Source organism: Mesoplodon densirostris, chromosome 4, assembly GCF_025265405.1.
Source record: "Mesoplodon densirostris isolate mMesDen1 chromosome 4, mMesDen1 primary haplotype, whole genome shotgun sequence".
Taxonomy (NCBI): Eukaryota; Metazoa; Chordata; class Mammalia; order Artiodactyla; family Ziphiidae; genus Mesoplodon; species Mesoplodon densirostris.
In genome coordinates, this window is record NC_082664.1 from 9161374 (window position 1) to 9174412 (window position 13039).

General features: G+C 41.8%; 1 protein-coding gene and 1 non-coding gene across 6 annotated transcripts in view; both read right to left on the minus strand.

The window, feature by feature from the left end:
• VRK1 (VRK serine/threonine kinase 1) overlaps nucleotides 1-10344 on the minus strand; it is an 80481-nt gene extending 70137 nt beyond the window's left edge. For 3 of the 5 annotated variants that reach the window (XM_060095664.1, XM_060095668.1, XM_060095667.1), the window contains exon 1: nucleotides 10258-10344. The gene's annotated coding sequence lies outside the window, so the exon portion shown is untranslated. Of the gene's footprint in view, nucleotides 1-10033; nucleotides 10149-10257 lie in introns of those variants that run through there. The other 2 variants (XM_060095665.1, XM_060095666.1) reach the window with 2 other exon arrangements.
• On the minus strand, nucleotides 7150-7222 carry TRNAW-CCA (transfer RNA tryptophan (anticodon CCA)). The gene has a single exon. It is a non-coding gene; the product is annotated as a tRNA-Trp (tRNA).
• Nucleotides 10345-13039: the final 2695 nt, after the last annotated feature.

The window sequence follows — 13039 nt, forward strand, 5'->3', positions numbered from 1 at the left end:
CCATTCACTGAACAGTTAAACCATGGGGCAAATAAAAACAGAAGCAGAAAGCAGAGACAATGTCCTATTCATTTTGTACTCAAGTACCTACCCCAGTACTCAATACACAGTCACTCTGGCTTCCAAGATACTCTTCATTTCTATCCTACCTTTCTGCCCACCCCTTCTTGGTCTCCTTTGTTGCCTCCTTTGTGTCCAGCTGCCTCTTAATATTGGGATTCCTCAGGCTTCCGTTCCCAATTCCCCTTTCACAGACGTGCACACGCACAAACACACACACCTTTCTCCTGTATTTTCAATTTCAGTTGACAGCACCATCATCACCTACTTGTTCTTTTGAACTAGAAACTTCAGAGTTGACCGAGAATCGGGATTGCAGTTAGCTAAATTAAAAAAGAAAAATTTAACAGGATAAACGTAAGTTCTCATGCTTGAGCACCAAAACGAAGGCATAAAAACAGAATGAAGCAGACACGGCTTAAACAGATCTAGGGGTTTAATTCAACTCTAGGTTCAACTATGATGTGGTTATCAAAAGGATATAGCTGATAATAAAAATGTAGTATGTAGAAGAAAGGCAGTATTTTTTCCTAGGCTAATAGAAGAAAAGTGCTGTATCTAAAACAAGAGATGCAACTCAAGTTTTTACTAATCAAGCCCTGCCTGGAGTACTGCATTCAATTTTAAGCAGTACAGTTTAAACAGGGGATTAATCAAAGGAAAGTCACCAATGTGGTAAAGTGACATGAAATCATGCCTTGTAAGGAACAGTTAATGAACTAGATGGAGGTGTTTCAACTCAAAAAGACTGAGGAGACTAGATGATGGTCTTCGAGTATTTGAAAAACCATCACGTGGAACAGGAATTCAGCTTGTCCTACATGTCTCCAAAAGACAGAACTGGGTGGGAGAAATAAGAAAGTAGACTTCCACTCAATCTAAGAAAGAACTTACTAACAGTCAAAACTTTATGAAAAACAGGGACAATTTTGCCTCCCTGGCCAGGGATGCTAAACACCCAACAATTCAGAGAACAATCCCCTACAACAAAGAACAACCCATCCAAAATGTCACCAGTCACATGGTTGAAAAACCCTGTTCTACAAGTAGTGAGCTCCCTGTCATCGGAGGCGTTCCATTATAGACCAGACAATCAATGTGATGATATCTAATACATGACTTTCAAAAATGGTGGGAAATGAGTGGAATAAAGATTTTCTGTTTCGATAACTCTCCAGAGAAAAATACCCTCAGGCATGTTACAGTGATGATGATAATGGTGATGATGATAAACACTTACTGAACACGTACAGTGGACCAGACATGATACCAAGTGATTCATTGTACATATTTCACAGGTCATTCTCAAAACCACCTATGACATAGCTACTATTTCACCTTGACGCGATGATAAAATTAGGTTGCCCTGATATCATACAGCTGTCAATCTTTGAACTCAGATCTACCTGACTCCAATTATGTGCATCACTGTTCCAACCATAAATACTAATGACTTCAAAGCTTTCGTACTCTAGAAAACAAATGAAACAGCACATATTCTAGAAGTATCAGGACAATGTCTGAACAGGTTTGTACTCACTGCAAACCTAGTTGGCTGGGAGAAAGAGGAAAGGATTATTTGAAGTAGTCCACTGATGAAGGAGAGATCAATTATACTGATTGTCCCCAACTGCCTACTTTTATAAGAGCCAAGAAGCTCTTATATACCCATGGAATCTCAGTCAGAAGCTGAGATTAATGATGACATCCCTTTATCCATAGGCGTGAAAGCTCAGGATGGACAGACGTTTGAACATCCCCGACTGGGAATCCTGCCCTTAACAAATACACTAGATGCAGATACATGGTTTCTTGGCTGCCTCTACGCAAGCCCATCTGTCAGGATGGCAGTGTGCCTGCTCACATGTTGGTCAAACTGTCACTAGGGCATAGGTGCCAAGCAATGATAGTTTTAAGTGGGCAGCTTGCATAGCACTGTAAGAGCTTGCTCTTCTGCAGGGGAAAAAAACCCAAAAACAAAAAACTACGCTTTAATACTGAAGGGTTGCAATCACGAGTAAAACAGTCTTGGTCAATCTGAACATTTCAGTGGAAAAAAGATCTAGACTTATGGAAAAGAGTCAGACTAAGGAAATTAAATCAAACAGAAAAAGTGCTTTGAAGGCAAACAAGTGATTGCACTAAAGCTTTTCACATTGCCTATCTTTCATTAATACACGTCATGGTAATCTCTTATGCAGTAAAATCCTTTGCTCAACAAGTCATCATTGACGTTTTATAAAAATGGAATGATATGGCTTTCCATGTTCTAAATTAAAAAGTAGAAATGCATGGATATTTAGTAGTTGGACATTAAATAAGTTCTATTTGTTAAGTGGCTGTTTTTTAAATGACAGAAGTCTAATCCGCATCCAAGATAATCTTTTAAATGCACAAAAGAAGGCAGAAACCAAATGAGATTCCCAAAGGTGAACAGAAAAAGAAATATAATTTCTTCGGGGAAAGAAATCAAGAATGCGAAGTGGATGTTAAGAAAACAGAAACTGAGTATTTTGGGTCACAAATTAATAAATTAGGACTCGGGAGCTGTCACGTATCACATCCCCCTGACTATAAGCAAAATGTCCCTAAACTACACCTAGGTTCCTATTCTATCTCTAAAGATCCTTTGGATCACCGGCATGAAGTATCTAACATTCTTACTGCTTGGAAATTCTTCCCTCAGACTAAAACTCTAATGCTGCCATTTGAGCTGTGTGTCCTTGCTCAGTCCTCGGTGATTCTGAAGAACAGCTGGTCATCATCATTCTCCATGTGGTTCTTCATATACAAGTATCAGGACATACTGATTAAATAACCCCTAAGTCTCCTCTTAGCCATGATAAATAAAAGTGATTCCATTAACTTTTCCTCACTGGACCAATTTATCAACTCTTTACGTTTTTATCATTTCAGTTGCTCACCCCTTGGACCCTTTTTAGGCCCGATAAGAAATGTCACCCACACCAACAATGAGCCAACATGTACAATTTACTAAAAGAAGCATTAAAATGAAGGAGTTTGAAAGTCCAGCAGAGTTCCCAGTATCCATCACTGAGGACAGCAGCAAAAGTCTGTAATCTACCATTATTCTTCTAGGAAATACAAAGGACTTATTGTTATAAAGTGACACCACTGTTTTGGCTTAGTGGTAGACGTCTGTGACACAAAGTACGAAGTCAAGTTCAGGGTCCTGGATAGAACCTGTTCTTCCTACCAACCTATTACTGCACTGCTATACGTGCCCCTAAAACAACTTCTCTTGAAGACCATCTCTCTCCCATATGATTTTTCCTGCTCAAGAACCCACAGTACATTCTAGTGGCCAATGAAATTGATTATAATAAACTGGCCAGCAGTTTTCTAGACTCACGAACCAACTATCCTCCCCTTCACTCCCATGACTCCCCAGAACAGCCAGTTCTTACTTATTTTCTCTAGGACCTCACTTTGCTCATGCTATCCTCTAAAATGTTTTCCCACTTCCTCTCAAATCTATACATAAATTCTTTTCAAGACGTAAGGCATGAGTCTTCATACCTTCATACACCTTCATAAATCTGGATTAATTTTCATCCTTACTTGCTTACTCATTTCCTCCTATCTTCATTTTGTATGCAGTTTACAGTATACAGCCAGCTGATTTTTGATAAAGGTTAAAAAAAATGATTCAGTGGAGAAAGGGTAGTCTTTGCAACAAATGGTTTGGAACAGTTGGACATCCACAGACAAAAGAAAAAAAAAAAAAAAAGAACCAAGACCTAAACGTCAAACCCTCCACAAACATTAACCCAAAATGGATTCATTGATCAAAATGTAAGACATACAATTGTAAAACGGAAGAAAACTTGGAACATCTACTTGACCTATAGGGTTTGGTGGAGAGTTCTGAGACACGCATGACACCAGAAACGATCCATACATTGGTAAGTTGAGCTTCATCAGAATTAAAAACTCTTGTGCTGCAGAAGACACTGTGAGAGAATGAAAAGACAAGCCACAGACTGAGAGAATATATACACAGATCACATATCTGGCAGAGGACTTGTATTCAGAATATATAAAGGATGCTCTAAACTCAACAATAAGAAAACAAATCAGAAAATGGGCAAAAGATTTGAACAGACAAATCACCAAATGAGATATGAATGTGTGGGAGTGAAAAAAAATTTCCCACTACTCTTCTACGTTCTTTTGGCTGGTATATTAAGGAAATTGATAGATGACAGATGAGCAGGAGAAAAACAAATTTAATTACACCGCCATAAAAATATGGGACCAAGGGTAAGTTGGGCAGTTGAGGCTAATATACCATCCTGAGCTAAGGAAGGGGACAGGGGCCTGGGACTTCAAAGGGGAGGAAGGTAATTCAGACAATAAGATCAGATGTTTTGTTATTAGATGCCAAACAGATAGGGCTTTCAGATAAAAGTTATCTCTGGTGATAGCTCTCTCTGAGCCAGGCTCCCTATCTAAATTCATTTGGCAGTTGAGGTGGAGGTAAAAAGCTCTTGAGTCTTTTGGGTCTCCACTGTCTTTGGCTTAAGATAATCTGCATGCCATAACAGCACATTTGGGGGAGGCTTTTTCTGAAACCCTTCAAATGGCAAATAAGCACACGTAAAGATGTTCAACATCATTAGCCATTAGGAAAATGCAAATTAAAGCCATTATGAAATACCAATACACACCTATTAAAATGGCTGACATAAAAAATACTGCTGGGCTTCCCTGGTGGTGCAGTGGTTGAGAGTCCGCCTGCCGATGCAGGGAACACGGGTTCGTGCCCCGGTCCAGGAAGATCCCACATGCCGCGGAGCGGCTGGGCCCGTGAGCCGTGGCCTCTGAGCCTGCGCGTCCGGAGCCTGTGCTCCGCAACGGGAGAGGCCACAACAGTGAGAGGCCCGCGTACCGCAAAAAAAAAAAAAAAAAAAAAAAATACTGCTAACACCAAATGCTGGTAAAGATGTGGAGAAACTGATCTCTCATGTAGTGATGATAAGACTGTAAAATGGTACACCTCTGGGAAAGTTTGCAGTTTCTTAACAGTTTAAACACACACTTACCTCTACAACCCAACAGTTGCACTGGAGTATTTATCCTAGAAAAATGAAAACTTATATTCATACTAAAACCGGTACATGAGTGCTCATAGCAGCTTTATTTGTAATAGCCAAAAACTAGACAAACCACGACCTTCAATGGATGAATATTATGTGGCAAAGCCATACAAAGGATGAGCATAATACAATGATCAAAACTAGGAAACTGACATTGATAGACTGTTAGTAATAAAAGTACTTACTCAAATTTCAGTTTTTACATTGTGTGTGTGTGAGTGCACATACACACACGTGTATGGTCCTGTGACATTTCATCACCTATAAAGATTCTTATAACCGTCACAATAAACAGGACATACAACTGTTCAATCACCCCAAAGAAACTCCCTCATGCTCCCCCTCTATAGTCACACCATACCCCCAGCCCTCACCTTAGCAAAACTGATCTCTTCTCCATTTCTATAATTTTATCATTTTGAGAATACTATATAATGGAATTCTAATCACACAACCTTTTCAGGTTGGCTTTTTTCACTCAGTACTATGCCCTTAAGCTCTATCCAAATTGTTGCTTGTGTCAATAGTTTGTTCCTTTTTGTTATGAGTGGTGTTCCATTATATGGCTATACCACATTTTATTTGACCATTTACCCACCGAAGGATGCGCTGGGTTGTCTCTGAGTTTTGGCTATTATAAACAAAGCCGCTAGGAACATTCACATACAGGTCTTTGTATGAACATAAGTTTCTATTTTCCGAGGATAAATGCCCAGGGGTGCAATTGCTGGGTCATGTATTTGGAGTATATTTAACTTTTTAAGAAGCTGCCAAACGAAGTCCCAGAGTGGCTGTACCATTTTACATGTGCAGCAACACATGAGGTGATGAAAATGTGAAAGTCACAATTTCTACAATGCTTTCTAAAAGCCTGTAAAACAAGTAAGATTAAGCCTCTTAAATGTTATAATCTGACCTTAGTATTTTTTAAATGAATTTTTAAAACTTTTTTCCTGATTCCCAAAAAAAGACTTCTTCTTTATAACCGCTAATGAAGAATGTATAATTAGATATAATGTGTATGTTGATAGCCCTGTTGCTGTATTATATAATAAGCTGCAGTAAGAAGTGGAACAAAAGCAACATTGCCAACAGAAACAGCAAAGTTTGTTTCTCTATGTTCCTGACGCAGTCTATGAAGACTAAAGGCTTAACAGCACTTTCTAACACACAATGTGATCACAATCCATTTATACACAGTATCAACAATGGCAGTTTGTTCAGCTGTTACTTGGTAAGACAATTTGAGGAAAGCAATTAATCTGAAATAAAGCTGTAGTTATCTTAGCTATAAGGTTCCTAACTTCATGACTTTTTTTTTAAATTTTGGATATAATTGACAATTAGATAGATAATGGAGTCTCTCTGGGATTCCTGAAACAAGGAGCTAGATCTGAAGCAGACATATCTATCCCAAATGTAAACAGCAATAAGTCTGCCAGTCTGCAGAGAAAACAAAATAAATGCACAAAAAGAAACTATAAAGCCGTGAAAAGGGTGGGATGGTGCTGCCATTGTGCCCACTGACTTTCCAGTTCTCATTCAGTCCCTTTCAGGACCAACTATGTAATTCTGGATATTGAGCTCCATTAAGACAAATGTGTCCTTACAATATGATAAAACATTGTCAAGTCTCAAATTAATAACCTTGCAACTTAATTACATGACTTCCATCTAGTGTATCTTCCCACTTAATATATGTGGCTTATTGATAAACATTTTAGTATGTGTATATATTTAATACTCATCCTAAATATTGGCCAGTGTGGACAGCATCTATATAATTTTCAAATCTGAGAGCACTGGTTTCTATCCCTTGGAGAGAGAGGAGTTATTGCAAAGAATCATCAAAATCCATGTACCTACACTAAGACTAAATAAATAATACAATTCAAACCAAGCTGACAAAAATGTTGTGGCTAATAAAATTCCCTTTTTTTTTTTGGCCTCACCGCACAGCATGCAGAACTTCCCTGACCAGGGATCGAACCTGTGCCCCCTGCATTGGAAGCATGGAGTCTTAACCACTGGACCACCAGGGAAGTCCCTAAAATTCTTAATAAATTTACTCACCAATGTTACTAGAAGTAGTTTCTTGTCATTAGTATTTACTGGTGAATATTAAAAATCAAATTCTAATTATGGGGGGGAAGGGCAGACTTCATACCTCTCCAGACTCTCTAGAGAGCTTTTCTTTCATCAAGTGTGGTCCATATGTCATCCAGAAAAGAAGAGCAGAGTGTGCTTGAGTTTGAGTGTAAAGATTTAAGAGGACATTGGGAGAGATGGAGCAGGAATAATTGGGCAAGTGCATGAAATTATTTCCAAACAACCACCTCAGAATGTTAGGTACTTAAATATCATTCAGAAGCTAAGGGGACAAGATATTAAAGGGCACAGCCCTCTTGACATCTTTATCATGGCAAGTATGAACATATTCACAGGAATTCGGGTCAAAAGGCCCAAACATGCCCTAGAGCATAAACACATCTTGGTTACACCACCGAGCTAAATGCTTTGTCAGGATTCTATCACCTTTCTAAATTAACACTACACCCTTATTAAAAATTCCATATTTTCTACATTTTATCACTAAGAGTCTAGTTTTCCAAATGTGCCATACACATTTGACTCCTTGTGTGGTGGTGGCTAGACAACCGAAGTCAAAAAGAATGACCTCTATTAATTTAAAAGAACACTTGCTTCGACCAAACACTACAATAGCAAGAACAGACTCTGCACCCGGCACAGTTCCTGACATACAGTAGCCACATGACATCTGGTGAATAAATGAGTCCACCTCTGCTCACTCTGAAAAATAACCTTGGCAAAGATGTAAAATGTCCTACCAGTCTGAAAAATATTCTCCAGGCCTATTGAGTTACCCATCATTCTTAAAACCCATCAAGACCAATTTCCATGGAAGCCTCACTCACACACAGAGGCAGCATTTACTTTCCATTAGGTTCAGTGCCTGATACATGGAGATATCAACATTTGCACACTTGCATAAATTCAGGAGTCATCCTTCTTCATTTGATATAAGGTAAATTTTTAAGCTTTGCCTCATTTCCAGTAAGTTTTATTTATCAAATCAAAAATACTTTCAAAGTTTCATTTTTTAAATCAAAATTCTATTCATAGCACATTATATCTTCTTAGGGATGGTTTTAAGGGGAAAAAAACCATATAGCTGTCAAAATAAAAATCTTGTTTTTCTTTCCTAGACATCTGGGACCTTCACTTATGTATTTATTATTATTTCACATTAGTTCTCAAATTAAAAAAAAAAGCTGGCTTATTTAAGAAATTTAATTTTAGGGTCTGTCAACATTTTGAATGCACTACTGTTATTTTTAAAATATACACTTGCATCCTGGAATAAAACTTAGCATAAGCTTTCCATATAACCATTTCCTGGGCACTAACTAACTTACTATATGCCAGGTTCTGTGCTTGACACACTCCTCCATTTTCTCATTTGTTTAACAAATATCCTCTCGCGTTTTTTGCAGCGCTGAACATTAAGAAGCCATTACACTCTAAACCTGTTATTTGCACTAGATACTAGTACTAAACGGACAGTAATGCTTAACACAAGTTTACTGTCATTGGATTCAAGTTGTGTTACCATATTAACTCAGAATCTGATAAGCAACGTTGAGATGCACACAGAATATAGCACCTGTGGCGGCTTCGGCATAAGCTAGTGTTAAGTGACAACTTAAGTTGCATTCCCTTCCACAGGTAGCTGATCAACATCACCTTACCTACCCAGAAACATAATTCCAATTGCTACAGGCCATTTTGAACAGCACAAACATAATGTGAATAAGATGATTATATAAAGAACCCCTGCCCCCACCGAAACTACTTTAAAATTGTAGATCAAATTCTCCCCAAAAGTATCACATGTCATGGAAAATAAGGGGCCTTTATTCTGAACTCTTAAAAACAAATGCTGCCCTACATTTTTTTTTTAACTCTTGCAAATTTCAGACTCCACAGATGGGCAACTGCAGTTTAAAAAAAAGAAAAGAAAAAATAATAATTAATGAGACTCTTTGACAGTTCCCTGAAACCGCCACCCTCCCAATAGCAAAACTGGTATTTCCAAGTTGTTCTAAGAAGGCGAGACGGGGGAGGGAAAGGAAGAGTCAATACAAAGCAACGGGGGGAAAAATGGGTGACTTGATAGAAAACAAGTTAGAAAAATGAGTGGCCTCAGTAGGAACCTAGTGTCTGCTTCCCCTTCCTCTCTCTCTCAACCCATCGACGCTGGTGCTGTTCGTCGAATTTAAATAAATCACCTATGAGTTTTAAGACCGGAGCCAAAAATTATTTCGACAGAAGGAAAAACTATTTGCTGCCCTTGAATACAGCTGCATCAGCAAAGGGTGCCACCCTGCAGCTACGGAGAGACAACAAAGGACAACTGTCAGAGGATGGGAAAATCCCTCGTATAACTCCCCACGGAGCTCCACCGCCTTGAACCCTGCGGCTAAGTGCAAGCTCTCACCCGGCCTCAGCCGGACACTGACAGGTTAGAAAGGCCTGGAACGCTATCCTCCGGGGAGCAGGCCCCTTCCCCCAACTCGGATCTCAAGACCAACGTCACCTCTCCTGAGATGCCCTCCCTCACCCCCACCACTCTGGCCCACAGTCGCCTGTCCTCATTTTAAGGCAGCTTTTCAGCATCTGCAAAATGTCATATTTGCTTCCATTCAGTTTCCTCTGAAGAGGGTGAGCTCCAAGACGGCGGAGGGAGCCCGGCGGTCTAGCCTGGCCTACAAAGGTCATCTCCCAGACCCAGCCCGAGCAACCAGGATGCGGTGCAAGTATGACCAACCTACATGCCGTCCAGAACCGGCAACTGAGCCTGGGGGACCGGCCTGGCCGGTGCAGGCAGCCCAGGGCCGCAGCGGGGCCTGAGGGAGCCCCGGCGGGAGAGGACGCCAGCTGCGCGCCGTCCGCAGACCACTGCGCCGCCCAAGGTCACGGCCGCCCGGCCGCCCCGCGCCGTCCCAGTCCCCGGCCTCCCCCTCCGCGGCGCCCGTTCGGCGCGTGGCCACCCTACCCCTAGCTGCAGACCCGTCGCCTTCCGCTCAATACGAACTTCCCGCCGCTTTCGCCGACTCGCAACTCTTCAGCGGCTCCGGCCCCTTCACACCCCGCAGTATGCGGCCTTCCCATTGGCTCAGGCGAACGTGAGAGGCGGGGCGAGCGGGAACGCGCGGGGCGGGGCGGAGCCCGCGCTAGCCCACGCCACCTCCCCAGAAACGCCTGGAGCCGCGGGCCGGCGCTCCCACTGCATGCTGGGAAATGGAGTCTTTTACTGGCAAAGCGAGATGCCGGTCCCTCTGCCCCATGGACTTCTGGGAAATGTGGTCTACAGCCTCGGAGTCCGTCCTTCTGGTCAGATGCTGTACCCGGCAATGCTGTAGGAACTGAAATAAATGTTGCCAGTGTTCGCAGTAGCTTTATTTATTAAATAAGTGTGTTGACAAAGAGTTGGATGTAAAAGAAGTCCTACGTTCCCTTTTGGCCGAGTGTCTCCTCTGCCTACAGGCGCTTGCGTTTTCCCACCTTCTGGTCCACACCCTGATGCTCATTCCACAGCAGCTTGGTTCAGTATGCTGTGGCCTGGCTCTGGAAGCAAACAGCTCGCGATCAGATCCTTAGCTCTTCCACTCTGTAGCTTTGTGACCTAAATGACTTAACCTCTGTGAGTCTCGTTTTCCTGTTTCTGTCGTGATTAAATGAGTGCTTTGTACGTAGAGACAGTGCTTTGTATGTAGTAGATGCCCAATAAATCGTAGAGTATTAATATTATTCTGTCCATTCACAGCCATGAGTCTAAATCCTACCTGTCTGTCAAAGCCTATGTCAATGCCTACCTAACCTTCTGTAGTATTCCATCTGTAATTCTCTTACGTCACAGTTTGCTTTGTAATTCTAATCAGTTGTCTACGCCTCCATTACCCATGAGACTGTAAGCTTATTGAGTGCTGGGATTCTGTTCTAGGTCAAAATCACCAAAGCCATAGGCAGAGGGAGATTTACAATGAAACTACAGTAATGAAGCTTAAGCACAGGTCTCTTCCAAAGCCTTCTGTTAATAGCTTTGGGGTTTTTTTTAATTTGCCAAGGTAAGATATTTTTGTATGATTTTCTTTGAGTGGACCCCAAAATTGCGTGAACTCTGTCCATTGGACAGTGCAGTATTGTGCCTGATGACCCACCTTTGCCCCTCCAGGTACCCCCACGTGCTGCAGATGCTCCTCCAGCCTGCCCTCAAGCCCAGGAGGCTGAGCTGTACAAACCACTTCCAGGTTCCTGTGCCCCTGGCTTCTGGTGGATTTGGCCAGTAGAGAACCCTACAGAGAAGTGGAAGGGAAGAGAGTTGTTGCTGAAGGTAAGGATTTCCCTGGATCCTTGTTGGCAAGGTCACCTCCAGTTGGCTGGGGCCCTCAGCTGAAGACCACTGCTGCCTGGCCCTCCCCTCCAGCTTGCAGTGACAGCTCCCTCCCTTTGTGCCTCAGACCTGCAACTGATCACACCACGACTGCTGCTGAGACAAGGTTACTGCCCCATCGCCGGGGTTCCCACCCTCACACTTTGGCAATACTCTCATTACAAATAAACTCTCTTCAAATAAACCCTGTTTCAAACATGTCATCTGCTTCTTGTTGAGACCAAGATGGAAACACATGCACCAGGTGAGCACTCGATGATTAATTGTCAGCAAAGAGGTCTCAAGATTCACACATCCCACAGGTGTGGAATTCCCCAGCAAGAATCTGTGGCCAGAATCCATTGAGAGAAAGATATTCTTCACACACACACGCACACACACACACACACACACACACACACACACACACACACGCTAAGAAGACTTGGAACAAGACTTATCTGTCACATCATGACCATGTTCCCCTAACTTCACCATACACGTGCAGAAGAAATGTCCCTGATTCCACACTGGGTTGACAATTGGCTGGCCTTGAAAGACACTTAAATCAGCAACAGTGTCTGGAGTTTTCCAAGGTGAGAATGGAATGTATTTATTCTGGAACTCATGGCTCCCTCATCCTAACTCAGATGACTTACTGTTAAACGATGCTTAAATGCAACCATGTCCCAAGGCAATTGCCAACTTCTCTGGCACCATGAACACGTGCTGAGATGTCCTACCAGTGCAGAGCATGGCAGGACATTATTCCAAGCTGCTGTCACAGAGACTGTGTATCTGAGGTGCTGTAGGTGGGGATACAGCCCTGGGACACAGGAGGCCCTCGATGAATGTTTATGAGTTGATAGCTTGCTATCAACATCAGGATTCTGCAGAAGATTGACCCGTGAGGACTTGCTGGGGCTGGGCTTTAGAATTTAAGAATTGAACTTGGGAGGAAATATTCACGAGTATAGTCCTGCCATATATTCAAAACTATCTATACAGTCCAAACAAATGTTTACTGAGCACTTACTGTGAGCCAGGGATTGGGCTAACCTCTGGGAAATCTGGGGGTTCTGGTTTAACGAATGTTTAAGGAGGCCTTACTATATATTACACACTGTCCTTTTTCACATACGCTATCTCAGTTCTGAAACAGGAAAAAAATTCAAAAAGTTTAAATGATTCCAGGCCCTCAAATCTACTTCCAAATGTTGTTTTTACTGGTTCTTTATGCCCAGCCTCAGTACATGAGGACACTTATAGCATAATAATGTCAATACTGTGATAGAGATTTGTACAAGATGCTGGCATAGTCAGGTAAAGGGATTCTCTGACAAAGGATTATCATGGATAAAGCAGTGTGGCCCATGACTGGGTTCAGCCCAATTAATAAATATTG